The sequence below is a fragment of the Vulpes vulpes genome, chromosome 13 (genome assembly GCF_048418805.1).
Source record: "Vulpes vulpes isolate BD-2025 chromosome 13, VulVul3, whole genome shotgun sequence".
Classification (NCBI taxonomy): Eukaryota; Metazoa; Chordata; class Mammalia; order Carnivora; family Canidae; genus Vulpes; species Vulpes vulpes.
The window spans coordinates 11,780,296-11,805,607 of record NC_132792.1 but is presented as its reverse complement, the minus strand read 5'-3'; the positions used below and the strand labels follow the sequence as shown (position 1 = coordinate 11,805,607).

The window sequence follows — 25,312 nt, the reverse complement described above, 5'->3', positions numbered from 1 at the left end:
GACCACCTCCGTCCAGTGACAGGGAAGGGCGAGAACCCCACAGGGTGAAGCTGAATCCATTCCTGTCCTCTTGGACTCTCTCCACATCCCCATGTAGGTGGGTTGAGTAACCAGGCTTGGCCTACCCCCCTCCACAGGGGTAAAAAGGTCAGGGAAAGAATGGAGAAATATGACATGCTGAGGAGTGGTGGTGGTTGCTGGATGGGGGCTTGTCCAGGCCACACTAGGAGGTGTGTGTTGGAGATTGACACTTGGAGCAGGTGACACACATCTACATTGCAGCCTAGTGTTAATGGCTAATCCGATGCCCAGGAACATTCCCGAAGATGGAAGACCTCAGGAGGAGCCTGGGGTTCGCTCATGGGGGGTGGGAGCAGCGATATGAAAACCTGTTATGATGAAATAAACATCAAGGCGGAACGGGAACCCCACTCCCAGTGTCACACCACCCCCTGGGTTTGGTCATGCAGATCATGGGAGTGGAAGGGTTTTGAGGAAGCATTGAATTTTAGCCTTTGCCATCTGCACATATGTTTTCACAGCTTAGGAAATTTGGTGTCAGAGAGGTTATTTGGGTTCCATGGCCCTTTCCCAGAACTGGGTAAGTGTGCATTTTCCCGTGTCCCTATGTGTGTGTCGCCTCCCAGCCCTGGCTCTTGAGTTCCCAGGGGCAGGGGCAGGGGCAGGGCCAGGGCCAGGTACATTGGGGTGAGCAGTGCCCAGGCTGCCTGTTTGGGGTTTTGCAAGTCCTGTTGCAGCAGCTGGATGTGCGGGACTCCTGGTGCCCAGGGTCCCCGACCTTATCTGGACCTAGGCAGGAGTCTGTTAGAAACAGGTGCCGTGTGTGACTGCAGTGTGGGCAGGATATCTTTCATGCAAAGAGATGATTAGGATATAGCTCTTTGGTGCTTTCGGACCTACAGCCAGGAACCGTTCTGGCACCTGGAGAAGAATATCCACGAATTCTAGGGCCAGATGCAGATTCAAAACCAAGCAAAATACCTGTATTTTTTTCCTGTTAATATGCTTATTGGAAAAAAAAAAAACTCAACCACAGCAGAAATGTAAAAGTAGGAAGTGACCTTTTCGTAGAATGTCATCACTGTCCTTTGGCAGTGAATGTGAATGCACGGAGTCAGAAAACCCTGGCTTGGAATCCCAGCTTGACTCTTGCAGTTTCTAAAGGTCTCCCGTGAGGGAACAGTCCTGCCTCCCCTGAGCACCATCGGAGGAGCTTGCGGAGATGTTCGATGAAATTACGTCCGGGGCTGTCCCTGGTCCTACGTGGCTTGTTACATTCTTTGTCGCCACCCCTTTGCTTCTGATCTTCTAGGAATCCGGATCCGGGAGAGCAAGAGTGGCTAGGAAAGCCCTGTGCATTCTCCATTCTGTGCTGGCTGCACGGGCGAGCTGCTGTCTCCGCCCCAGCTCTGCTCTCTTCTTCCCTTGCTGGTGTTGGGCCAGCTCCGGGCTCTCTTGGCCCGGCTGGGCAAGCACATGGAGCAGCAGACACCCAGCTGGAAGCATCTGTCCTGCGACCTGGGCCTGCCTCTGGCCTTGGGAGTGTCCTCCCAGGGGTCCTAGGCAGGCGAGTTGAGACGGAGTTCATGTTCCTCCTTGCAGACTCTCGAAATGCCCGTGACACACGTCGTGTTTCCCCTTCCATTCATTTTCCTGCACTACCTGGGTGTGCTTGGCGCACTGAACTATATGAAGAACGACATTGTCATCCTTAACTAATTTGGAAAATGAATAGAAAAGGAGACCCCTTTTAATTTCTGGAAGCATAGGGACCATGTTCATCATTCCGGAACATTCTTGGCTGCTAAGAAATGATGGTGGTTAATGTTCACGCACTGAGCTGCCGGGGAGGCATTGGGGGGGTGGGGTGGGGGAGTAGTAATATTGGCTAATATTTGTTGAGTGAGGGACCTCTGTGCACTTTGCACGGATTATCTCATTTTATCCTCCCCAGCAGTCCTGAGAAGTGAGGGCAGTTTTTAGTTTCTGAGGAGGAAGGCAGACCATCCGAATGCTAAATACGCCTCCTGGGGTACACAGTGAATAGTGGAAGCTGAATGCAAACCAAGCCTGGGTCTCCAGAGGGGATATTTCCCTCCCAGAATCTTCGTGCATCTCTCTGCTCTGCTGCCTGTGGGATGCGGTGGTTCGGCACCGTCCACTTTTCTTTTGGAATCTTTTTGCCGACTCTCCATTAGAAACAGACTCATTCTGGCCAGGCACTGTCACTGACACAGCGACTGATTAGCCAGTGTGAACGTTAGTTGAGCATCTGCAGTGTTAGGTTCTGGGAGACACAGAATTTAAGGATGGTTACAGTTGCTGTCCTCGGGCTGCTTACTTGCAGATTGTAATGGAGGAAGCTCAGGCCGCATATAAATGTTGGCAGTTCAGTGTGGGGCCAGGGATATGGAGAGAGTAAGGCCTACGTGCTTTTCGAACATACTAGTGCCGGTTATTGGGTTGCCAGGTAGAGCCATTGGAGCAGAGGAGATGACAGGTCTGGAATTTAAAATCCCTGTGGTGTCTGTCACTATGCTGTGGGAGCTCTGGGGGAGGGACAGCGGCAGATCCAGCTGTGAGTCACAAAGGGATGATGAGAGAATTGGGAAGGCTGCAGAGAGGAGGGCTTTGCAGGATGAGTAGGAGTTCACCTAGAGGGCTGACCAGTTGGAGGCACAGCAGGAGCAGAGGCCCAGAGGAAGGTCAGCAAAGGGCATGCCCAGTGTGGCCCGAGTGCAGAGGTGGCTGTAGCTGAGGCTGAAAGTTTAAGAGCTCGGACCATGGGATCTTAGACCCAGTTCATCTTTTTACCCCTGTCTTACTGGTACTGTGGTTTTGTCACCCTCATGCCAGTATGGTACTGGTACCTGTAGGGGCACCAAGCGATTGAGGTGCATGCTGCCTCTGACCTAGAAGGTGCTCCTACTGCTAGCTGTGGGCATCAAGTCAGGCCTGATTGTGAAGCTGTTGACTAATCTGCAGATCTGAGAGAGGGAAGTGAGGTGATTTGATGCGTCAGGTGACCCCCTTCCTCCCAAAAGGAAGGCGGCCGCCGTCGTCTTCTTCTTCTTCTTCTTCTTCTTCTTCTTCTTCAAAGATTTTATTTATTTATTTGACAGAGAGTGAGAGAGAGCACAAGCAAGGGAGCAAGGAGGTAGAGGGAGAAGCAGACCCCCCGCTGAGCCTCAATCCCAGGACCCTGAGGTCATAACCTGGGCCTAAGGCAGATGCTTATTAACTGACTGAGCCATCCAGGCGCCCCTGGAAAGGAAGGGCTTCTGCTCCCAGTATGTGCCCAGATGCTGGGGTGCCCTCAGCGCGAGGGTCTCTTTGGATATGAACCTCCCAGTGCCTGTGTCCCTGCAGGAGAGGGAGAGGGAGCGGGAGCGTGGAGCTGTGCCAAGTCCGTCGAGTGCCCTGTGGTGACAGTGAAGTCAGAGTAGTGGGTTCTGGTCAAGTCTTTGATCAGTTGCCCTGTGACTGTGGATAGTCCTTGTGGTCCCCTCGTCTGCATCTGAATCTGTTTCTCCTCCAGGGGTATATTTATGGCAGCCGAGGCTGCGTGCTCCCTGGAGCTGGTCTGAAGGGGTACAAGAAGTGTGGCCAAGCGTGGCAAGGCATGAGTGCTCAGGACTCTGTTCCTTTCTGGTCTCCAATTCCATTTCCTTTTTTTTTTAAAGATTTTATTTATTTATTCATGAGAGAGAGACACACACACACACAGAGGCGGAGGCACAGGCAGAGGGGGAAGCAGGCTCCATGCAGGACTCCATCCCGGTACCCCAGGATCATGCCCTGGGCCGAAGGCAGGTGCTAAACTGCTGAGCCACCCAGGCGTCCCCTTTTCCTTCCTGTCCTTTAAACCTCCCTATATTCTCAGGATTTAGAATGCATGTTTTCCTCTTCTTTTTTCTACTTCTCTGATAAAAAGGAAGTTCAGGATTCTGCTGGTCTTAGTTCAGTGACCTTGGACGAGCCCCCCTGGTGGGCCCTAATTGCTCATCTGCAAAATACACCCTGGAACATCTTCTGAGGGCTGGGTGGCGACAGCCTGAGACCCTGGGCGTCAGGAGCCCTGCCTGGGCTGGGCTGGCACAGAGGGTGTCAGTGAGGACGGGTCCCCGCCCCCCACCCAGCAGCAGGTGCACACACCCTCACTCATCTCTGGCTGCAGGCTCAGTCCTGGAACGGGACTTCTCCAGTGAGTTCTGCAGCCCCCCTGTGTCCCTACCACCCAGGGGACCTGTGGAGTGGACCCCAGCCCAGGCCTCCTGACCAGCATTGCTGTGCATGGATCCCGGGGGTCCGTACTGGAACAAACCCCCAGGTGATCATTAGGGCCACTCAGGTGTGAGGCCCAAGGCCCAGAGGAGCCTTTGGTGTGCCTGCTGCCCTGAAGGCACTCGGTAGGTATGAGTGATTCACATGCACACACACACACCACCATGAATGCTGTAATGCCACCCAGTTCCCACGGAGCTCTGGACACCTGTGCTCCCCGACAGGCTTCTTTTCTGGACTACTATTCCAACATGTTTTTTTTTTTTTAAAGATTTTATTTATTTATTCATGAGAGATAAACAAAGAGAGAGGCAGACACAGGCAGAGGGAGGAGCAGGCTCCAGGCAGGGAGCCCGACATGGGACTCGATCCCAGGTCTCCAGGATTATTCCCTGGGCCCAAGGTGGCACGCTAAACCGCTGAGCCACCTGGGCTGCCCTCCAACATGTTTTTGGTGAATTTTTATTTCTGCTGCTTATTTATTGCATTTGTTCCCTTTCTTCCCTACCCTTCCTCTTCTCCTGTTTTTCCTTAGTGTTTCCTGGACACTCTTGGCAGCTCCTGTCCCCCTAATGCTGGTGAGATGGGACCTAGTGGGGCACATGTTCTGCATCAGGGGCGGGAAGAGGGGGCGAGAGTGAACCCCTAAGGTTCCCCACAGGGCTCACTGGCGGACAGACACAGCTCCCTTCCTGCCTGGCGCCCTAGGGTGACAGCACGGCAGCCTGGACTTCCTCTGCCTCGCTCCCAGCCTGTGGGATTTCTGGGATTTCAGTTCTGTTGTCTCTTCCTCCTGCCCTGCTCTTTGGGTTTCATCCACGTCCTGGGGGCGAGGTAGATGGCCCGAGTTTACTTAGTGACATGTGCCTGTGTGGCTTGAAGGAAGACCGGTTTCCGTGAAAGTCAGAAGTGCATTCCAGAGGCACAGCGTGACCTCTCCGGAAGCCCAGCTAATCCAGGTTTAAAGAGGAGTTGGAACAAAGGTGGTGATTATGAGATGTGTGAGCTTTGGGGTGTGGGAAAGGGCAGGTGGAGCAGGGGCGCCCGGTGGGAAGCTCTGTGTCTAGGAATCAAGAGTATGGCCCCAGAATGTGATCCAGATGCTGAAGGGAGGCGGGGGCTTGGTGCAGTGAAGGCCCCGGGGGACGCGTGTGGCAGATGGTGCCGGGCTCCATTCCACCCCTGGCCAGCTGTGTGACATTGGGCCAGGGCCTGCTCTCCCCACGCTGCCATTTCTGTGATTTTGAGAAAGGAGTCTTGTCCCTTGGCTTGTGATCATTACTGGGGGTTAAGTGGGGGAATTAAAAAAGGATTGCTTTTTTTCTTTTTTAAGATTTTTATGTATTCATGAGAGACAGAGAAGCAGAGACACAGGCAGAGGGAGAAGCAGGCTCCCTGCAGGCAGTCCGATGTGGGACTCGATCCTGGAACCCCAGGATCACGACCTGAGCCAAAGGCAGGTGCTCAATCGCTGAGCCACCCAGGCATCCCATGGGATTGCTTTTGTGATTGGCAATTAGTAAGTGCTCTTTTCTCATTTCATCCTTGTTTTTGAGCATTATCCCCTTGGTCCTACCTGAGCATCTTTTTTCTTCTTCCCAACTGACAGGCCTCTCAGGACCCATGTGCTCGGCCATTCAAACAGCAGCAGTCCTGTATGGAGCTCCCTGAGGCTCCAGAGCATGTGGACGACCATATGTTGGTGTAGGCCTTAAGTGGATGGGTCCTCATTGACCTGTTTCTTTAATGAGATATGAAGCTCTTTGTAGGCAGGGGCCCACGTGAGATCTTGAGCCTCCTTCGAAGTTACTTTCGTGGAGAACCTGCACGCCCTAGAACTTCTGTGCTCTGAGTCTTCAAGGGTCGGTCCTGCTGTTCTGTGAAGCGCTGCCTCCTTGAGTCATTGTTTTTGAGTCATTGTTTGGTGGCTCTGTGCCAGGGTACTTCACCCCCTTTGTTCATGGGGATCTGATGAACATTTAGGTCTTTTTTTTTAAAAATTTATTTATTTATTTATTTATTTATTTATTTATTTATTTATTTATTTATGATAGTCACACACACACAGAGAGAGAGGCAGAGACATAGGCAGAGGGAGAAGCAGGCTCCATGCACCGGGAGCCCGACGTGGGATTCGATCCCGGGTCTCCAGGATCACGCCCTGGGCCAAAGGCAGGCGCCAAACCGCTGCGCCACCCAGGGATCCCGAACATTTAGGTCTTTGCTGATCTTTCCCGGAGGGATTTTGTGGGTAAAGGCAAACAAAAGGAAGTGGGGGAAAAAAATACTCCTAAACCTTGAAGGTTTGTCATTTGTTAAAGGAAAGCATTCATGACTATTTGCAGCCCATTTCAGTATCTGAATCATCTTCAAGCTCTAGAGGAGATGGAGGGGAGCTGAGTAGGCTCAGCTTTCTTTTACTGAGGACCTACTATGTGAAAGGCCTTTGCACAGGACAACTCTGATTCTCGCCCCGAACCCCCCAACTCTGGGAGGCAAGATCCATTCTGCAGATACGGATGGGGGTTCATGAAGGGAAGCTCCAGGTTTCACAGCTGCATAGTGAGCATTAGGTCTGTGTGTCCAGAGAGCGCTGGTCCTCGCTTGGCATAGCCTCCCTTCCCTGCCACCTGCCTGTCAGCCTGTCTCCCTGTCTGCTTGTCTGCCTCTTTCTCTCTTAAAGTTGCTGTTGTTACTCGTCTCTGGTCTGTTCTAGCTAATGACGCAGAAGTTACTGTGAGGGAACCCAGGCACCTGTTATCAGGATTAGGACAGTGCGTATCCTGAACCTGTTGGGGGCCCCAGACCTCGTGGGCCTGTAGGACACTTCGTGAGAAGTGCCATGTCACCCTGGTGGCCCCGCTCACAGGTTGCAGGAGTGTTTTCCTCTCATCTGCAGGTGGGGAGAGGCAGGCAGTCAGGGCTCAGCTGATTTTCGGGGAGATTACCTCCCCATTGCTGTCACAGCAACCCTGAGGTTTGTGGGGACGGTGTCATGACTCCAGGCCACAGCTGGACCCTGCACTCGGACGAGGAGCCACCAGGGGAGGTGTGTCGTAGGCAATGTGAGGCACTTCCTGCCAGAAAAATAGCAAGAACTGGAGCCTACCGACAGGTCACGGGCTTGGGGTCTTGCTGGTCAGACTCTGGCCGTGAATGTTGTTGATGCCTGGGGCGTCTCTGTTCATTGACCTTCCAAGCGTCTAGCTCTTGCTTCCCCATCTCTGTCTTCTGGAACCTTCTTATCCTGTCACCCTGCCCCCAAGTCTTTTCCGGCACATAACCCTTCTATGGCAGGACAGCCTAGTGGTTAAGCAAAAAGGCTCTGGAGGCAGAGTGTGTGGGCTCATATCTCAGCCTTATCTCTGACACTCGTCCTCATTTGAAAATGGGTTCATACCTCACAGCGTTGCTGAGGTTACGTGACTTACTACAGCCAGTGCTCTTGAACGAGCACTCGGGAGCTGTGGTTCTTACCTGCTCTGCCAAGCCTCTGGTCCTGCTGCCTTCTGCTGACAGCACCCTGCATCTGCCCAGTTCAGGAGGGACTCCTCTCCCCGGCACTGTGTGTCCAGCCCACCTTCTCACTTGAGATTTGCTTCTCATTCTGCATCCCACAGATCCAGGCTGGGTGGCCCTGGGCAAATCCCGTCACCTCTCTGAGCCTCATGTCGCAGCCACTCAGTGGGGGACTTGAACCAGATTATTCCAAGGTTACTTGTGCTCTGACGTGCGGGGACCTCTCACATTCAGTGTGTTGCAGCCTCTTCTCCATGCCCTGGCCTGGCTCCTGCCACGCCACCATCACAGCCTGGACACTGCCCGGTGCGTTCAATTATGGACATGCATTGTCCGCATGTTCACATCCCTGCATCTCTTGGTATAGCCTGGAAGCTCCCTGAAGGCAGGAGTCCTGTCTGTCTTGATTGACTTGATTTCCAGCTCCCAGCATGATTCCAGCCAACACTTCCCTGAGCATGTATTGAGTTCCCAAGTGCTATACAAGACTTCTGGAGCCTGGCTGAACCCGAATGCCAGTATTTTTTTTTTTAATTTTTATTTATTTATTTATTTATTTATTTATTTATTTATTTATTTATTATAGTCACAGAGAGAGAGAAAGAGGCAGAGACACAGGCAGAGGGAGAAGCAGGCTCCATGCACCGGGAGCCCGACGTGGGATTCGATCCCAGGTCTCCAGGATCCCGCCCTGAGCCAAAGGCAGGCGCTAAACCGCTGCGCCACCCAGGGATCCCCCTGAATGCCAGTATTTTTAAAGACTGGCTCCAACCAGTGTCCGTCAGAGCTGTGAGCAGAGGGCTCCCTTACATAATGCAGGTGATGCTACCTGGCCATAGAAGGGCTCATGCTGTGCGGGCTCCCTTGGCCCTCCTGTATAAGCCCACCGTGTCGGCAGAGCCCAGAGGACCATCCTCAGACTCTTACTGACATTAGTGAGTGGGACTGGGTTCACTTTGCATCTCTCAAGCCTAAGTGGTGGGGGATAGCAGTAATACTGGTGGATCGAGCCATCGAGGGTAGAGCTGATGCTCCATGTGAGTTGTGAGCCCACTTCGGGCAGGCGTATTTGCTGAGTGCCTCGTAGAACAATCTCTCATCCATGTATGAACCCCAGAGGACATGCATTTTAATTATTTATTTTTTAGAGGATTTTAATTTATTCATGAGAGACACACAGAGAGAGGCAGAGAGGCACAGGCAGGGGGAGAAGCAGGGATGATGCGGAGACTCCATCCCAGGACCACAGGATCACGCCCCGTGCCAAAGGCAGACGCTCAACCACTGAGCCACCCAGGCGTCCCTAATTCTTTATTTTTATTAAATAGATGAGCAAACACTTTCACAGAGCTTAAGGGGAGTGCCCACGGCTAGTGACTGACCTGGGCGTTGCCATTCACACCAGGTTTATTTTGCCTCCAAGCCCCACCTCATCCCCTCCCCTGTCCATCCCCTGATTGATGAATCGGAAGAGTGCAAGGGGGGAGCGTGTGCGGGAAGGCTTGGGAATTCCAGGGCAGCTGATCCGTGTCTTCCCAGCACACGTTGGGGAGAAACTGAAATGAAGCAAAAATAGAGTCTGTCAGCGGGAGGACAGCTGCCGCTTTCTCTGGGAACAAATCTCCTTGATTTATCTTCCCAGGTTAGACAGGCCCCAGCTCTCGGGGTACCACAGAGAAATAATGTGAATTCGGCCAGAGGAACCGCTGCTGCCTCTCCCTTCATCAGAAAAAGATAAAGCAGACACCTCTTCTGTGGCATCAGCGTCGAGACCAGACCCAGGGGGAGCAAGCGGGGCACACACAGAGCGGGAGGGCCTTCTCGCCTGGGCCCCCCCACCCGAGAACAGCTCTGTCCCCCCGATGGCCCGGGCCGTGCCCTGCGGCCAGTGTCCAGGTGCACTGTGCTCACCATGTGCTGACACTTGTCCACAGTGAAATTAACAGTGGGACTGATCACTGTGGCAAGAGCAGAAGGGCGGGGGGGGGGGGGCGGGGAGAGCACCCCCGCAGAGTCCAGGACACCTAGCAGCAGAGAAGGGACACAGCCAGGCACACCGGGGAGATGCTCACCCTGGCTCCCTCTGCGAACCCTGCTTTTCTCACACGTGGGTGCCAGGGCCTACCCGACCCGGCTCTGCGCAGTACGTGCCCTGTACCTCCGTTCACCAGTCTGGGCCATCCCAGGACGCCTGGAATCTTCCAGTTACCAGAGCATCCCTCCGCGCATCCCGTATTTAAGGGTTGCTGCTGTACCAACGTGCTGTCTCAGTGTTGGGTAGGAATTAGAGGCTGGCCTGTGTTCTGTTTTTCTTCAAAATGCCCACTCCACGGGGCCAGCTGGTGGACCTAGGGAGGGTCAAGAAAGAAATGACCTATTTGGGCCAGACAGCCCGGGAGGCCAAGAAGGAAGAGAGACTCAGCCAAGAGAATGGGGCTGGGGACTGGATTTTCTTGCAGGGCCATTCCCAGCGGGATTCCTTGCCACCAGGCCAGAACACGTTTATTTGCAGAGTGTTTCCCTCTGTGCCTTCTGGGGGCAGGGTCAGCTGGGAGGCGGCAGGCCGTGAAGGTACGGAGGAGAAGGGAAAGCTGGCAGGTGCCGATTCCCAGGCCTTGAGGGGTGTTCCCGAGGCAGCAGCGTGCCAGCGGCATACTTTCACAGGAGTGATTAAAAAAGGTTAACCAAACTTCCATTGAGGTGTGACAGGAACTCAGGACAGAAAATCCTTATATTCTTTTTTTTTTTTTTTTTTTAAGATTTTATTTATTTATTAGAGACAGAGAGAGAGAGAGAGAGAGGCAGAGACACAGGCAGAGGGAGAAGCAGGCTCCATGCAGGGAGCCCGACATGGGACTCGATCCCAGGACTCCAGGATCACGGCCTGGGCTGATGGCGGCGCTAAACCGCTGAGCCACCCGGGCTGCCCGAAAATCCGTATATTCTATGTACATGGACAGCTTGGTAAGACTTCACAAACAGCACATGGGTGTGTAGCCAGCACCTGGATGAACGGAAGGTCACGCACATCTCACGGGCCGCACCTGATGCCTTCAGGTCACTAACTGTCCCTTCCCCCTCACTCAAATCACCTTGTCCTGACTCCTCACAGCATAGTTTAACCTTCTTATGTGTTTGCTTTTTTTAAGAAGGTTTTATTTTATTTATTTATTCATGAGAGACAGAGAGAGAGAGAGAGAGAGAGAGGCAGAGACACAGGCAGAGGGAGAAGCAGGCTCCATGCAGGGACCCCGATGTGGGACTCGATCCCGGGTCTCCAGGATCACTCCCTGGGCTGAAGGCAGAACTAAACTACTGAGTCACCCGGGCTGCCCCTACTTTTTATTTTTTTAAGATTTATTTATTTATTTGAGGGAGAAAGTGTGAGCAGAGGGAGAGAGGTAGAGAGGCAAATTCCCTGCTGACTGGGGCTCCATCCCAGAGCCCCGAGATCATGACCTGAGCCTAAGTCAGGAGTCAGATGCCCAACTGACTGAGCCACCAGGTGCCCCTTTATGTGTTTAATATAAATAACACCATCATGTGCTCCCTCGTGTCTGGCTTCTTTCAGTCAAACTTATGATCGTGAGTCGTGTTCCTGTGTTGTGTCTGGTTGTGGCTTGTTTTCATCCCTTTGTACTGTTCCGCTGCATGTGTGCGCGCTTTAAGGTTTTCTTTCTTTCTTTCTTTCTTTCTTTCTTTCTTTCTTTCTTTCTTTCTTTCTTTCTTTCTTCTTCTTTTTTCCTTTCTTTCTTTCCTTTCTTTCCTTTCTTTTCCTTCCTTCCTTCCTTCCTTCCTTCCTTCCTTCCTTCCTTCCTTCCTTCCTTCTTCCTTTCCTTTCCTTTCCTTTCCTTTCCCCTTTCCTTTCCCCTTTCCTTTCCCCTTTCCTTTCCCCTTTCCTTTCCCCTTTCCTTTCCCCTTTCCTTTCCCCTTTCCTTTCCCCTTTCCTTTCCCCTTTCCTTTCCCCTTTCCTTTCCTTTCATTTCCTTTCCTTTCCTTTCTTCTTTCTTTCTTCTTCTTCTTCTTCTTCTTCTTCTTCTTCTTCTTCTTCTTCTTCTTCTTCTTCCTTCCTTCCTTCCTTCCTTCCTTCCTTCCTTCCTTCTGAGCACAGGTATGGGCAGAGGCAGAGGGACAGGGGGAGAATCTCCAGCCGACACTTTGCTGAGCACAGAGCCCGACGCGTGGCTCCATCCCAGGATCCAGAGATCATGACCTGGGCCGAAACCAAGAGTCGGGTGCTCAACTGACTGAACCACGTAGGCGCCTCTGTACGTGTGTTTTTAAAGTCCCTTCTACTGTCGATGGGCATTTCAGTCGTTTGCGGTGCTGGGTTGTTCTGGATAGGGCTGCCGTGCACATCCCAAGACCCACCTTTTGGTGAACAGGTAACACATTTCTGGGGAGCTTATATGTAGGCGTGGAACCACTGGGTCCCAGGGTGCATATCTATTTACTGTTAGTGGATAACGCTAAACTATTTCTCAGAGTGGTCGCTGGTGTTTCTTCAGATCGTCCATCCACCAGCTTGGAGGAGAATTCTGGTGCCACTGGATGGTATTGACCATCTTTTTCATTTTGGCCAATTTGTTAGGAAAAACACATGCCTAGAAAGGGAATCACATAGCAGAGAAAGTGAAGATGATCCCCAAGAGGGAGTGTTACTGTGGGATGACAGGACAGGTGTGCGTGCTGCTCCTGGAGTTCTTTTCTTTTTCCTTTCTTTTCTTTTCTTTTCTTTTCTTTTCTTTTCTTTTCTTTTCTTTTCTTTTCTTTTCTTCTTTTCTTTTCTTTTCTTTCTTTTTTTAAGATTTTATTTATTTATTCATGTGAGACCGAGAGGCAGAGACACAGACAGAGGGAGAAGCAGGCTCCCTGCAGGGAGCCCAATGCAGAACTCCATCCCAGGACCCTGGCATCACGCCCCGAGCCAAACCATACCTTGAGTTCTTGCAGGTGAAGCCCACGGTGGGGCCGTTGCCTTGGGGCGAGTCTGCGGCTCGGCTGCAGTGACACCCAGCAGACCGAGGAATAATTCTTCCTCGGGTGACAGAGCTTTAATGTACCTGACCCCAACAAAACAGACTTGGCTTCAGCCTTGCCCGTGGGCCTCTGTGAATATTTAACAGACCGCGGCCTTCCTCCTCTCCCCTACCATCGAGTGGGGCTGGCACCCCAAGTCCCCACCCCCTCCTGCTGCTGGAAGCAGCCCCTCTCAGTGCCTGGGACTCAGGGCCTGGCCTCCTGGTGCCCTGCTGCTCCTGGCTGCTGCCCTGGGCCATCAGCTCTCCGTGGCTATTGCTGTCAGAGCTGAGGAGCGTGAGGAACCCCAGGATGGGCTGTGCTTGACTGACGAGGGGCCTCCTCCATTTGCTGCATGAAATACTGGCTTCCTGAGCTCTGAATAGGCGCCCAGTGACATGTGGAGGGCTTTTTCTGGTGATCACTTCACACCAGCCTCCTAGTTCTAAGAAGTAGGTGGGAGTGATTCATCCCCATTTTACAGATGAGAAAAGCAAGAGTGAAAACCACTTTTTCCCAAGTAACATAGTGAATTTGTTCGTTTGACTTTATTTTATTTTTAAAAAATATTTATTCATGAGAGACACAGAGAGAGAGGGAGAGGCAGAGACACAGGCAGAGGGAGAAGCAGGCTCCATGCAGGGAGCCTGATGTGGGACTTGGTCCCGGGTCTCCAGGATCACGCCCTGGGCCGAAGGCAGGTACTAAACCTCTGAGCCATCCAGGCACCCCTGTTAGTTTGACTTTAAACATTGATGCTTTCACCACTATCTTGCCTTTCTCTCTCAGGGGCTGATATTTAGATACTTAAATTTCCTTTTTAATCCACCTTTCTCTTGGACCTAAAAGCTATGTCAAGTGGGTTTAAATGAGACAAGGGAAGCTCACCCTGTGACCCGTGGCCACTGAGGGATGCTTAAAGCAGAGGATGGATGCCTGTTGGCGTGGTTGCTCTGAATAATGGCCCTCCAAAAGATGTCCATGCCCTGCTCCCCAGGACCTGTGAATATGTTACCTTACATGTCAAGAGGGACTTTGTAGATAGGATTGAAGTTCAGGACCATGATTGGAACATAAGATGATGAATTTGTGTTGTTTTATGCCACTAAGTATTTGAAAATTTGTTCCTGCAGGAGCAGAACACTTGATGTTGATGGCCGTTGCTATAATGGTCAAGCTCATGGGCTTCGGAGCCAGGCTATCTAATTTCAAATCTCTGTTGTGTGGTTTTCCATCTGTGTGACCATGGGCAAGTTGCTTAACCTTTCTGGGCCTCAGATTTCTCATCTCTCAAATTGGATAAGAATAGTCTATTACGTGTAAGGTTGTTAGAGGATTAAATGGGGGATTTTATGCCCATGAAATGCCCGGTAGTAAGTTTTAGGTACAGTCACTCCAGGTCGTCATCCTTGCTGGTCACACAGAGCAGAGCAGTGGATCAGGGCACAGAATTGGGAGACACGCTGGCTGCAGATTCAGGCTCTACTCTCACTGGTTTGGAGCAAGGTAGTTGTCTGTGCCTCGTTTCCTTATCTGGAAAATAGAGGCAGGAGTCCCAAAGTGGTTGGGGGCCTGTATCCGGTGGTGGGCCAGAGGTTTCAGCCAGAGGTTTCAGCAGGGTGAGCGATAGGCACTCCATACGGGGCCGTCCTTGTTATCTTTGGGTGGGTGGTGACTGTTGGGCCTCAGGCCCTCCGCATCGTGGGACCATGCGTTCTCTGTTATCTGGAGAACAATTGAAGAACGCTTTGCTGGGGAGGCCGAAGGATCCCCATCTAGCTAGAACAGTACTGGGTACCTAGCAGGTGCTCCGCAACTCCTGCATGCATGAATCCGAAAAGGAAAGAGCCCCAGGCCCTGCCCTGAAGAAGCTCGCTGTGCAGGATGAGCCCTGGAGTGATGCCAGAGCTTTGTGGTTGTCTTTAAAAAGAAACAAAAAAACCCCAAAGAACTACTTCCTACCAGCTGACCCCAAACCCCCTCAGCTCACTGCAGGGGAGCTCAGGGCTGTGTGCCAGGCCTGGCCCAGCTACAGACTCCCGAAGCTAGCCACCTACCCCTTCTTGAACCTTTCCCCCTCCTCTTTATGACGGATATCGCTCTCAGGGTAGTTGTAAGAACCCCCAAGGAGTAGAAAGTTCGCAATTGGAGAGGTCTCTGGTGCCTGTGCAAGGTGACACTCCCCTGAAGGCCTCCTGACCTCCTGCCTCACCTGTTTGGGTTATCAGAGCTACAGGGCATTATTTTTAGTGAGTTCCTCAAGAAGTGTATTGGGGTCCAATATAAGGAAGGAATAATAACGTGATTACTCCTCTAGGTCCATGGTTCTAACAAGATTGATTTTATTTTTCTTCTTTCCATCCTCAGGCCTGATCTTTTGACCAGAAAGGGATTAAAAAGTTGCCCATCGTGATGGCTGTGCCTGCCGGTTGCATGGAGCCTCATTCAGGATTTCCTGAGCCTCTTGGATTTACAGTGATACTCAGCTGCGGGGAGTGGAGGAAGCATTCTCTGGAATCACAGACCCCCGGCACACGTCTGGATGCTAATGATGGTTTTACGGATGGCCCCGGCTGAGTGCTTGGCGGATCCCTGCAGCCTGGATGCCTGTGGGGTCAGAGGACCGTGGCTTCCTGGGACGGCGGAGGTCTCTGCCCTTATCTTCATGCAAATGTTCAGTTGGGTCGCTGCTAGCCTCACTGAGGGCGCCCCGTGAAACGTAAGGCCCGTCCCTTTCGTGTGCACGCAGCTCCGGCATGTTCTGTTGGGTGCTCGCTCGCTTGGGCTTTCGGGGATCCTCGCCCAGCCGGTGGGAGAGAAGTCACTGTGACGGAGCCGGGTCTCAATGGGAAGAGGCATTTACTGTGCTCACTCTGTGTGTCTGCTTGGGTGCTGGGCGCGTGGAGGTTTCAGGTGGCATTTGGAAGTTGCTCCCCAGGAGCCACCACGGTCCCCTGTGCTGATGCGTGTCGTCATGCCGGTCCGGTGTCCCTGATTCCGTGGTTGGCGTGTCTGTCTCCATCCAGCAGACCCCAAGTGCCCTGAAGGCCGGCGCCTCTTCCTCGTGGAGTGTGCTGTGAGGACATAGCACAGTGTCTGACACACAGTGTCTCCTGCTGCAGAAAGGGCTTTAAGGCCTGCGAATGAATGAAGATATCCAGAGTAAATAGGGAAAGTACGTGTGACTCTGTGCTTAGAGCCATTGTTGCAAGTTCGTAGGATGCCTGTGGAGCCGGAAGGGCCTGGGTTGGCGTCTCTGACCAGTGGATGCATGCCTTTCCCTTTCTGTGTTCAACAGAGGGGATGTGTCATCATCCTTCGCAGGGTCGGTGCCAAGGATCACGGAATAAATGCTCATGCTTGGTCACTGGGTTGGGGGAAGGCTTCTGGGGAGGGTGCGTGTGGTTTGGGCTTTGAACCCGAGCCAGGTGGGCTGTGCTGGGCTTCAAACCCGGTACTGCTTGGTTGGCACGGACAGTTGATCGGGGATCACAGTCCCCGGGGTCCGTGGGAAGGCCGAGTGGCAAAGAGCTAGCAGGCAAAGGAAAGGAGCCTTGTGTCTGCATGAGGGAGGGAACAGTCAGACTTGGACTTGGCACGAAGGCCGGTGGCACTTCTGCGGTTGACAAGCAGAAGGACTGGCCTCCCCACGTCCTGATAGGCAGCTCTGACTTTGGTGACTCTGGGGAGGGATGTTGCCTTGGTGTTCGGTTCCTGGTTGCACTGGGGCCGCTTGGCTCTTGGACACCAAGACTGCAGTGAGGTAGGGCCTGGGGTTTGATTTTGATTGAGTCCCTGGTTCCACTCAGGCCCAGTGGCACCTCTCAGCGAGGCTTTCCCTGACCTCCTAATGGAAACGATGTCCCTCTGGTCATCCCCCACCGTCCTCAGTCAGAGTGCCTAGATGTGTTGTAATTCGGTGTTCACTTACACAGGTCCTCCGGCCCTGGAAAGCGTTCTCTCTGAGGTCAGGAGACAGGTTTGTCTTGCACTGTGGGCATCTTATTTATTCTGTCTCACCTCATCAGATCACATGGTGACTCTTGGTGGTTGTATTTCGGTGTTCCCGGAAAGGACAGACAAAAGGGAAGTGCTCTCTTTCTGAGCATCTATATGACTTAAGCAGCCCACGGTCCCAGGAGGTGGGCAGCGGCGTGCCCATTGTACAGCTGAGAACTGCGAGGTTTCGCGGGGTCACATGACTCACCTGAGGTTCCTTATCCGAGAGGACACTAAGCGGGAAGCCAGGAGCTGCCTGGTGTTTTATGCTGAATCAAGCCAATTCAAGCTGAAGGGTAAAGGCTTCCTTTGAGGTCTTTAGAAGAGTGTGTGTGTGTGTGTGTGTGTGTGTGTGTGTAAAACACTGCCTGCTGTGGAATGCTCTTGGGCTCCTCAGAACTGGGTGCCCTCTTTGACCTCTGGGAGAGACAGACTTTCAGTAAGAACTCCCTCCCGTGTGGAGGAAGCAGGTGCCACGCTGGGTCCCAGGATGAAGTGAGGCTAGGATCGCGGTCCAGCTCCTGGAGGCTCACGGCCTGCAGGGAACCTGTGCCCTTGGGTAAGTGGGGATTTGCAGCCCCGTGATGGGTGTCGTGCTTCCGAACCTCCCAGGCAGGGCAGGGAGAGGAGTCATCTGGGGAGGAGGTTTTTGTGCTTCTGGGAGGACTCTGAGGACGGGAAGGTTTGGCTGGGCTGGCAGTGGTCGGCAGAACTGTCCTGGGGGCCCGAGGTGGGAAGGCCGAGGCGCAGCACTGCCCCCAGGCCTCCTGCACCTCTTCTTGCTATTTTTCCCTCCCCTCCTGCCGTGGCAGCTGTGCTCCCACTTATCACCTGACCCAGAGCCCCGGCTTCTCTTTTTATCGGTCGTTCCCTAGAACAAACCCATTGTGGTGGTCTGGGTTATCTCCTGCTCCTCCCTGGGGGACAGGGGTGGGCTCTGCATCAGAAGACATGGGATGGTCGTGGTGAGAGAGAGGGCTCCGCTGGGCCCCTCCTCTCTGGCCGCCGAGTCCCTGCCCCACATCTGCAAGGTCGGTGCCCTGTGGACGCTGACGGAGAAATGACCACCATTGCTGAAGGCACGCTCTGTGCAGGGCACTCGGCACATCCTATTCCATTCCAACCCCAGAGCAGACCGGTGGGGGAAGCGCGGTTCGTATGAGGTTTTTGCTTGTGGAGTAACTGGAGCACAGAAAGGCAAAGCGTGTTTCCCCAGAGCGCAGGGCCAGGGTTTGAACAGTTCGCTCTGAAGCCAAAGCCGCTGGGCCTGGAGCTGAGGGGGACCCATTTCTGCTTCCTTCCTGGCCCCTGGTGACTGTGATCTGGGGCAGGTTACCTCGCTTCTCTTGGCCGTCAGACCCCTCACTGGCAGGGAAACTGTCTACTTTCTCTTCTAAACCCAGACACTTGAGAGTGAAAGCAGCACACTAACACTTGTTCTGGGATGACAGTTGGAAACCAGGTTGTTGCTGGGCAGACTTGACCCAGGGACCCCTGGACTTATCCATTGGATGGTGTAAGGTGCTGCTGGTGAGGCCTGTCCTGCTGCTGGAACTGCTGGGGGCCTCTCCAGGGGCCCCTCCAGGTCCCCCCCCACCCCGCACCCCGTGCAGCCGTGTGGGCAGTTTGCGTGTCTGCGTATCGCACGTGTGCTTGGCCTCCTCTCCTTATCTCACAAGTCCATCTTTAGCTGCTTGGAGGAACCCGTTTCTCTTTGAACCCTGGTACCCCAGACTGCTGCTAGACCAGGTCTGACCCTCTAGCTATTTATTTATTCATGTGTTTTCACTGGGGCCCTGTGGTGATGGACAACACATACACTCATCCTGGAGCTTGGGGTGCAGTGCTGCCCTCCGACCTACACAGACACCCCTAAGCCAGCGCTGCTAGAGATGGCTTATTGCCCTGGACCTGTTCCCCAGCAGGGGTGCCTGGCCTGGGTCCCCCCGGGTGTACACAGGCTCAGCGAAGGCAAGGGCTGAGGTCTGGAGTCCAGGCTTCTCAATGAACAGCCATGAAACTACTTAATGGCTGGTGTTTTTTAATGCCTGGAATATGCCTGGTTAACCTTCCAATCCGGTGAGGTGGGTGTGGTGGTGCCCCTTTTATCTATAAACTGAGGCTCAGAGAGATCCACAAAGCTTCCAGACTTATCACTTATCTCTGGAGAGAGCAGAGGAGCTGGTACTTGGACTCCAGTCTATCAGCCTTCGGCCTCCCCTCTGCTGGGCCGGTGGTTCTCAGCGTATGTGGTGAGGTGTGCACAATGACTTTAGGTTATCGAGGGGCAGGCTGACTTTTTAAAAAAAAATACTCTTTTTATATTTACCTTCTCTTGAAATAGGAAAAGATCACAGTTGACACGGGAGACCTGTTATTTTGCAGCTTAGGGCGTAGATATTTGAGTTTAAAAAAAAAAAAGCCAATTTTGCAAAAACTACTAAGGTAACAGCAAGTAAACACAGCCGCCTTGAATAGGGCCGAATCTGGAATGCAGTCCTCTCTGCAGTTTGTGCTCTTTTGGAGGCACAGCTCTGACCACAACCCGGGAGAGACAGTGTCTCTCTACTCCGCAGCTGAGCAGGTCTGTGTTCTGCTTCATGTCAGCTGCGCCGGCTGGTTCACTGATCCTCCCTAAATCCAGAAGATTCATGATGAAGGGACTGCACAGCTCAGTCTGAAGCGAGATTGAAAACTGAAAGAATCCCAGACCGATTGCACTTTATAATCCTGTGATTCTGCTCGGATCGACTGCGGCCACTGCTCTCGGCACGGCCAACTCATTATGTGTATTGAGCACCCAAAGTTTTCCAATCAGGTCCTCTATTACCGTCTGAGGTTGAATTATGAAATAGTAAATATCCCGCCTGTGAAGTCAATTGATGACTCATTCACTCGTTTTTTTTTTTTTTTAATTCATTTCTCAGTAAATAGGGGGTAATATTATCTACCTCACGGGCTTGTCGTGAGAGTTACATAAGAGAACAGATTGAAGGGCTTCATTCGGTGCCTGACGTATAATAAACGCTTAGGGAATACCAGCTATTTTTAAGTAAAATGTTGAAATGGAATTAGAAGAATCAAAACCTGTAGGCACGTGGAAATAAAGAGCATTGAGGATGAGTGATTAGATTTTGCTCTGACTTCCAAGTTAGCACAACACACAGGGTAGATTATATTTGTCTACGTACGTCAAGGGTTGGCAGACTTTTCTATCAAGGGCTGGGTAGTAGTAAATGTTTTTGGCTTTGTAGGACACACAGTTTTGTCACCAGTCATCAGTGCTGCCTCTGTGTCCGGGAAGCAGACATAGCCAGTATTGTCTATGCATGGGCATGGCTGAGTTCCAATAAAACTTTATTTGTAAGAACTGGCTGGAGGCCCGTAGGCTGTAGTTTGCTCCTTGGTCTAAATGAGGGAGAGAGACCTGTTTGTCATTGAAGAAGAAAAACTTCTGGATTATAAATTATAAACACTGAGAAAATTTGTTACAAGGTATCTTTTTTTTTTTTTTTAAGATTTTATTTTTAAGCGATCTCTACGCTTAACTCCGTGGGACTTACAGCCTCGAGATCAAGAGTTGCATGCTCTACCGACTGAGCCAGCCAGACGCCCCAAGACATGGTCTTTATTTATTTATTTATTTATTTTTAATTTTTTTTTTTAATTTTTATTTATTTAGGATAGTCACAGAGAGAGAGAGAGAGGCAGAGACACAGGCAGAGGGAGAAACAGGCTCCATGCACCGGGAGCCTGACGTGGGATTCGATCCCGGGTCTCCAGGATCGCGCCCTGGGCCAAAGGCAGGCGCCAAACCGCTGCGCCACCCAGGGATCCCAAGACATGGTCTTTAGATGAAGCTTGTTAAGCAGTGTACGGACAGTGCTTTTGTTGGGATTTTATGGAAGATTCGGAAGACCTTGACTCTGCTAGTTCTTTTACCATGTATCTAGGAAACGTTTATTGAGGCCTTGCTATGTCTCGGCCTGTGTTGTTGGCCCGTAACGGAACCTAAAGGCACGTGCATTTTGGCAGGTGATTCCCAAGGAGTCACTCAGCAACAGTGTAGGGAGGTGAGCTTAGGGTGTTTTCTGTGTCGGATGCACTGCTCAGTTCCCGAATTACACACAGGCCTTCATGCTAACTTAAGCAGCAGGCCTGGGCTCCAGGCATCGCCCCGCGGCATCCTACCTCGCAGGATGGGTGGGAGTGTCACATGAGATCCTGTCTCTTAGAGTGATAGCTGCAATTATTGGAACATTGTGGTCCTTGGGGCAGAACACAACCAGGTTTTGAAGCTTTGCTGTTCCACGGCTGTGTGACCTTGCTGTAGTCCTAAGCCTCTCTGAACCTCACTGTCTTTATCTGCAAAGTTGGAACCTAGACGCTGGTGAATCTCCGGTTCTTACCTCAGTGTGGTCAGCTGGTATTTACTCTCTAAATGTGAGTTCCTCCCCCTGGGAAGGGGCGGGGGGAGCTCACCTCTCCTTTATCCCAGGAAACCGGGTCCTGACTTTTCCAGTTGGAGCCTGTGGTTGTGAGGATTTCAGCCCCCTTCTCCCTGGTGAATGCTCGGGGTAAGAAGGCTTGAGAAAACACTAGCTTGCGGAATTCCGAAGTTAATGAAGGGAGCAGATTCCAGAAGGGTCTCTGCTTGACCTCCCACCCTTTTTCCAGCCCCCCGTCATCCCTGAGTGAGTTTGAAGCCAATCAAAGGATTATAGTCACTGCATAGAACAAGCCTCACACAGTGGGGCAGGACCATAGCCTTGGCCCCTGAAATCTGGGCCAGGGTGAGTGACTTTGAGTCTCTTTCTGTGGTCCCTGGTTAACCTGAGAAGGGCACTGGGAGCAACCAGGGCAGGCAGGGCAGGCCCTCCTGGGATAGGGAGAGCGTATTTGAAAAATGGGGGGATAATTGTCAGCTATAAAGGTGGGAGGGGGCTAAGGAACTGTGTGAGAAATTTGAAAGAAGACCCAGGTGCCTTAAAAAAAAATAATAAAGGAAACTTTTTCCCATTATTCTGACTTGAGGACCCAAGAGGTGTATTCAGTTAGGACTCGTGGGGTAGGATAAAGAGGACAGGCTCGCGTTGACTGATGCAGTTTCCAGATGTGTTCTATGCTTTTGGCTAATGGAAATTTCGGGAAAAAGTCTTTGGAGCCTGGAGCTGGGCACTGAAGTGCCAGCGCCGGGCAGGGAAATTGCTGTCATCGTTGTTGTTGGCGTCGATGAGCCACATTGGCCTGGGCTCATCCCGGGGGAGATGTGCCGATCGCTGTCTGTGTCCGTAGCCCTGGGACTGGACTGGGGTGCCCGGGGTGGACCTGCCAGGCACTGCGTGGCGTTGGCTGCGAGCCGGTGCTCTAGTGTGCTCTGGTTGCTCTCTGGGAAGTGGATTATTTCTTCTGGTAGGTGGGGGCTGGGAGGCTTTGTCCCCTTTCTTTGTCTCGTCAAATTTCTGGCCATGCTGATAGCTGGTTCTGCAGGACATTGCTGGGGGTGGGGGGTCTTTCCCTCCCATCCATCTATCTGCCAACGGGATCTATGACTCCACATGGGGTGGGGGTTCTGGGGAAGAGAGGGGATACCTGATTACCAGGAACTGCCCTGACCCTTCCCTCCCCCATGGAGGCTTATCTGGCTCCAACCAGAGCAGCTGCTCTGGTGAGCTCTCTGAGTCACTCCGAAGTAGGGACTGGGGTTTAGAAGGACACATAAACAAATAAACATTAGCCAGGACAAGCTCCCAGCTTTCTGCTCACCCAGGGGCCCCGGAAAGTCCGTTGTTGCATTTTCAGAGAAGGTGATGATGCTCATCATAAAGAGTTTCCTGATGGAGAAATGCTCATGGGAGGTTGTCAGGGAACGTTAGGAGATGAGGGTGAGGGGCCATGTATATCCAGGGGTTTGCTGGCTCTGTGACCTTGGGTAGGACACTCTTCCTGGACCTTAGTCTCCTCCTATAGGGAGCTGGTTATTGTACAAATTACATGACCTGAGCTGTAAAGTCTGGCCAGTTAAGAGTCCCCGCCTCTGAGGCTGACACATGGTAAACACTGAACTTAAGTCAGGTTTGGGAGTTAGGTTTGTGACTGTCCTGTCTTCCATTTGTTGAGTCAGCGCAGGCACTTCCTGGGGCTTCTCTGGGGCTCCAGCTCCTCATCTTTTGATGAGGTGGTGGTCCAGGCCTCCTGTCCCTCATGTGCTTGTTGAAAGGACCAAAGGAGACACCTCTGGGAAAGTACCTGAGAGCCAGACAGCATGGCTCTGTTGGATTGTGTGATGGCTGAGCCTGACCTCTTGGCAGTGGGGTCTGGAGGTGGCCCAGCTGTGGGTTCAGGCACATTCCTCAAGGTGAAGGCCAGGCAGCTCTAGGGGTGTGTTCAAGGGCTGGGTAGCCCTGCCTCCCTCCGAAGTCACGCTGGGTGCTGGCCACACCGTGACGGCCACCAGCTCTCGGCTTTCTTCTCCCTCCCGCATCCTTCACACTGACTTGCCAGGCTCTCAAACCTGCTCAGTTTTGGGGTGGTTTCTTTGCTTGATGTCCAGATCCAGGACACACAAACCAGAAGCCACAGAAGGTCGTTTAACAACCCCCCCCCCCCAATACCTGTCACAGGATGAACAGGTGTTCACTGACGAGGCAGATGTGCTTTGGATCACTGCTTCTGCAGAAATAGTGGCCTAGAGATACACTGGAAGTCTGGGGGTTCTCTTCTCCTGTTCCATTTCCCTCACATCCCAGCGGTAACCCCCTCCTGAACGTACGCTGCAGCAGGTCTCGGCTTACCCTTTCCTTACAAATCTATTTGGATACCTTTTCTAGCACCGTTTCATGCGTTTACAGATTCATATGGTGGTGGCATCACGTAGGTATGTGTGGACTGCAGTTTGCTCTTTTCACTTTGTTCTGCTTGGAAGCTGCTGCTGCTTGTTCCTTCATGCTCCTTCTGGTGGATTTTGAGTCATTTCCAGGTTTTTGCTACTGTAAACAGCACTGGGGGAAGCTTCCTTGCACACACCTTCAGGTGCACGTGTGGGTGTCCCCAGGGGCATGATGCTCGGGGATGCACACCATCCACCTTGTTGGGGGTAGCCATGCTGCTGTCCACTTGGAGCCCTCTGTTTGCTGGGGGTCTCCCCGCGAGCCTGGTACTGGCACCAGCCCATTTCTTGTTGAATGGGGTGAATCCTGGAAGGAGATGAGGCCAGCATGGAGGGCAGGACCAGAGGCAGGGCGTAGAAGAAGCAGTGCCACGGCTGCCCCCTGCCGAAGCTTGGGCAGCAGAGAGAAAAGAAATGGGGATGGGGGGGGGGGGTGGGAATTGGCCCTGAGCCAGGTAGAGGTGGCTGAGCCAGGATAGATGTCGCCAGGAAGGATGTCACCAGGCTGGGAACCCCTGGCGGCTGGCTCATGGGGGGCTGGACAAGGCCACGTCTTTGCAAGAGTGGACAGCTGAGGATGAGCTGGGATCCCCATCGTGGGGAACAGGGTGTCACCATGACCACTGTGGGATCCACTCTCAGCCAGGAATGGGGTTGCCAGCAACGTGTGCATCTCAGGAGCGGTAAAGGAGAGTAGGAGGCCAGGCTGCAGCAGGGCCATTTGTGGATGGTGTCGAGAAGAAATTGCTAGAAGGCAGATCCATGCTGTGGGAAAGCTGAGACAAACGAAGAGAGTGAGAAAGGATTAAACACAAAGTTTGAGAGCTTCCTGCCCTTCCTCCCCCTTTTTTGCATCATTAGAAATGGAAAGTTTGAGTTTGGTAATGGGTAAATAATGTGTATGACTATGAAATAACCTGCTTTGTAGTTGGGTGCCCACGCCTCCTGCCTGCAGACCTCGCTGGTGTGCCCAGCATCACTGTGTCTGCTGGGGACGGGTTGGTTTCAGGGTACAGGGCTCTATGTGATACTGGGTAGGGGGGATGTCCAGGGGGAGCCTCACCTGGAGGAGAGAGCTCCTCCAGGGTATGCGTTACTTAAGTGTCTGGAGGGCTGGCGGTTCTTAACAGCCCTGTACGGCCTTCAGGTTCCATTCTTTGTCGAGCACCTACTACGTGCCAGGCCCCGTGCTGAGAAAGCCAGGCCCTGTGGCTTTGCTGGGTATGCATTTGCTTTCTTCTGGCATTTTTCATGGCTTCACCTTACTTAATCACTGTAGCAACAACCTCCCTGTCATGGAGATGAGGAGCCCAAGGGCAGGTTAGGCTCCCACCCTGCGTTTACGATAGTCTGAGTCTTTAGTGTCACTTTTGTGCAGTGGAGTGTGGTGGCTTCAGGGGGCCTGGCGCTAGTCTAGGCCTTTTCATTTGCTAGATGAGTGGCCTTGGGCAAATTCCTTAACTTCTTTTGGCCTCAGCTTTCCCATCTGTTAAGTAGGGTCATGATAGTTCTTCTGTTGAGGTTGAGTGTTTGTGTCTTCCCCACATTTTTATGTTGAAGCCCTAAGCCCCAGTGACCGTA

At 52.5% G+C, this 25,312-nt stretch overlaps 1 long non-coding RNA gene across 3 annotated transcripts in view; it reads left to right on the top strand.

Moving 5' to 3' along the window:
- Positions 1-25,312, top strand: part of LOC112915980 (uncharacterized) — a 182,916-nt gene that overhangs the window by 57,763 nt on the left and 99,841 nt on the right. For all 3 annotated transcript variants that reach the window (XR_011996505.1, XR_011996504.1, XR_003234224.2), the window contains one exon: positions 15,211-15,562. This is a non-coding gene — a long non-coding RNA (uncharacterized lncRNA). Of the gene's footprint in view, positions 1-15,210; positions 15,563-25,312 lie in introns of those variants that run through there.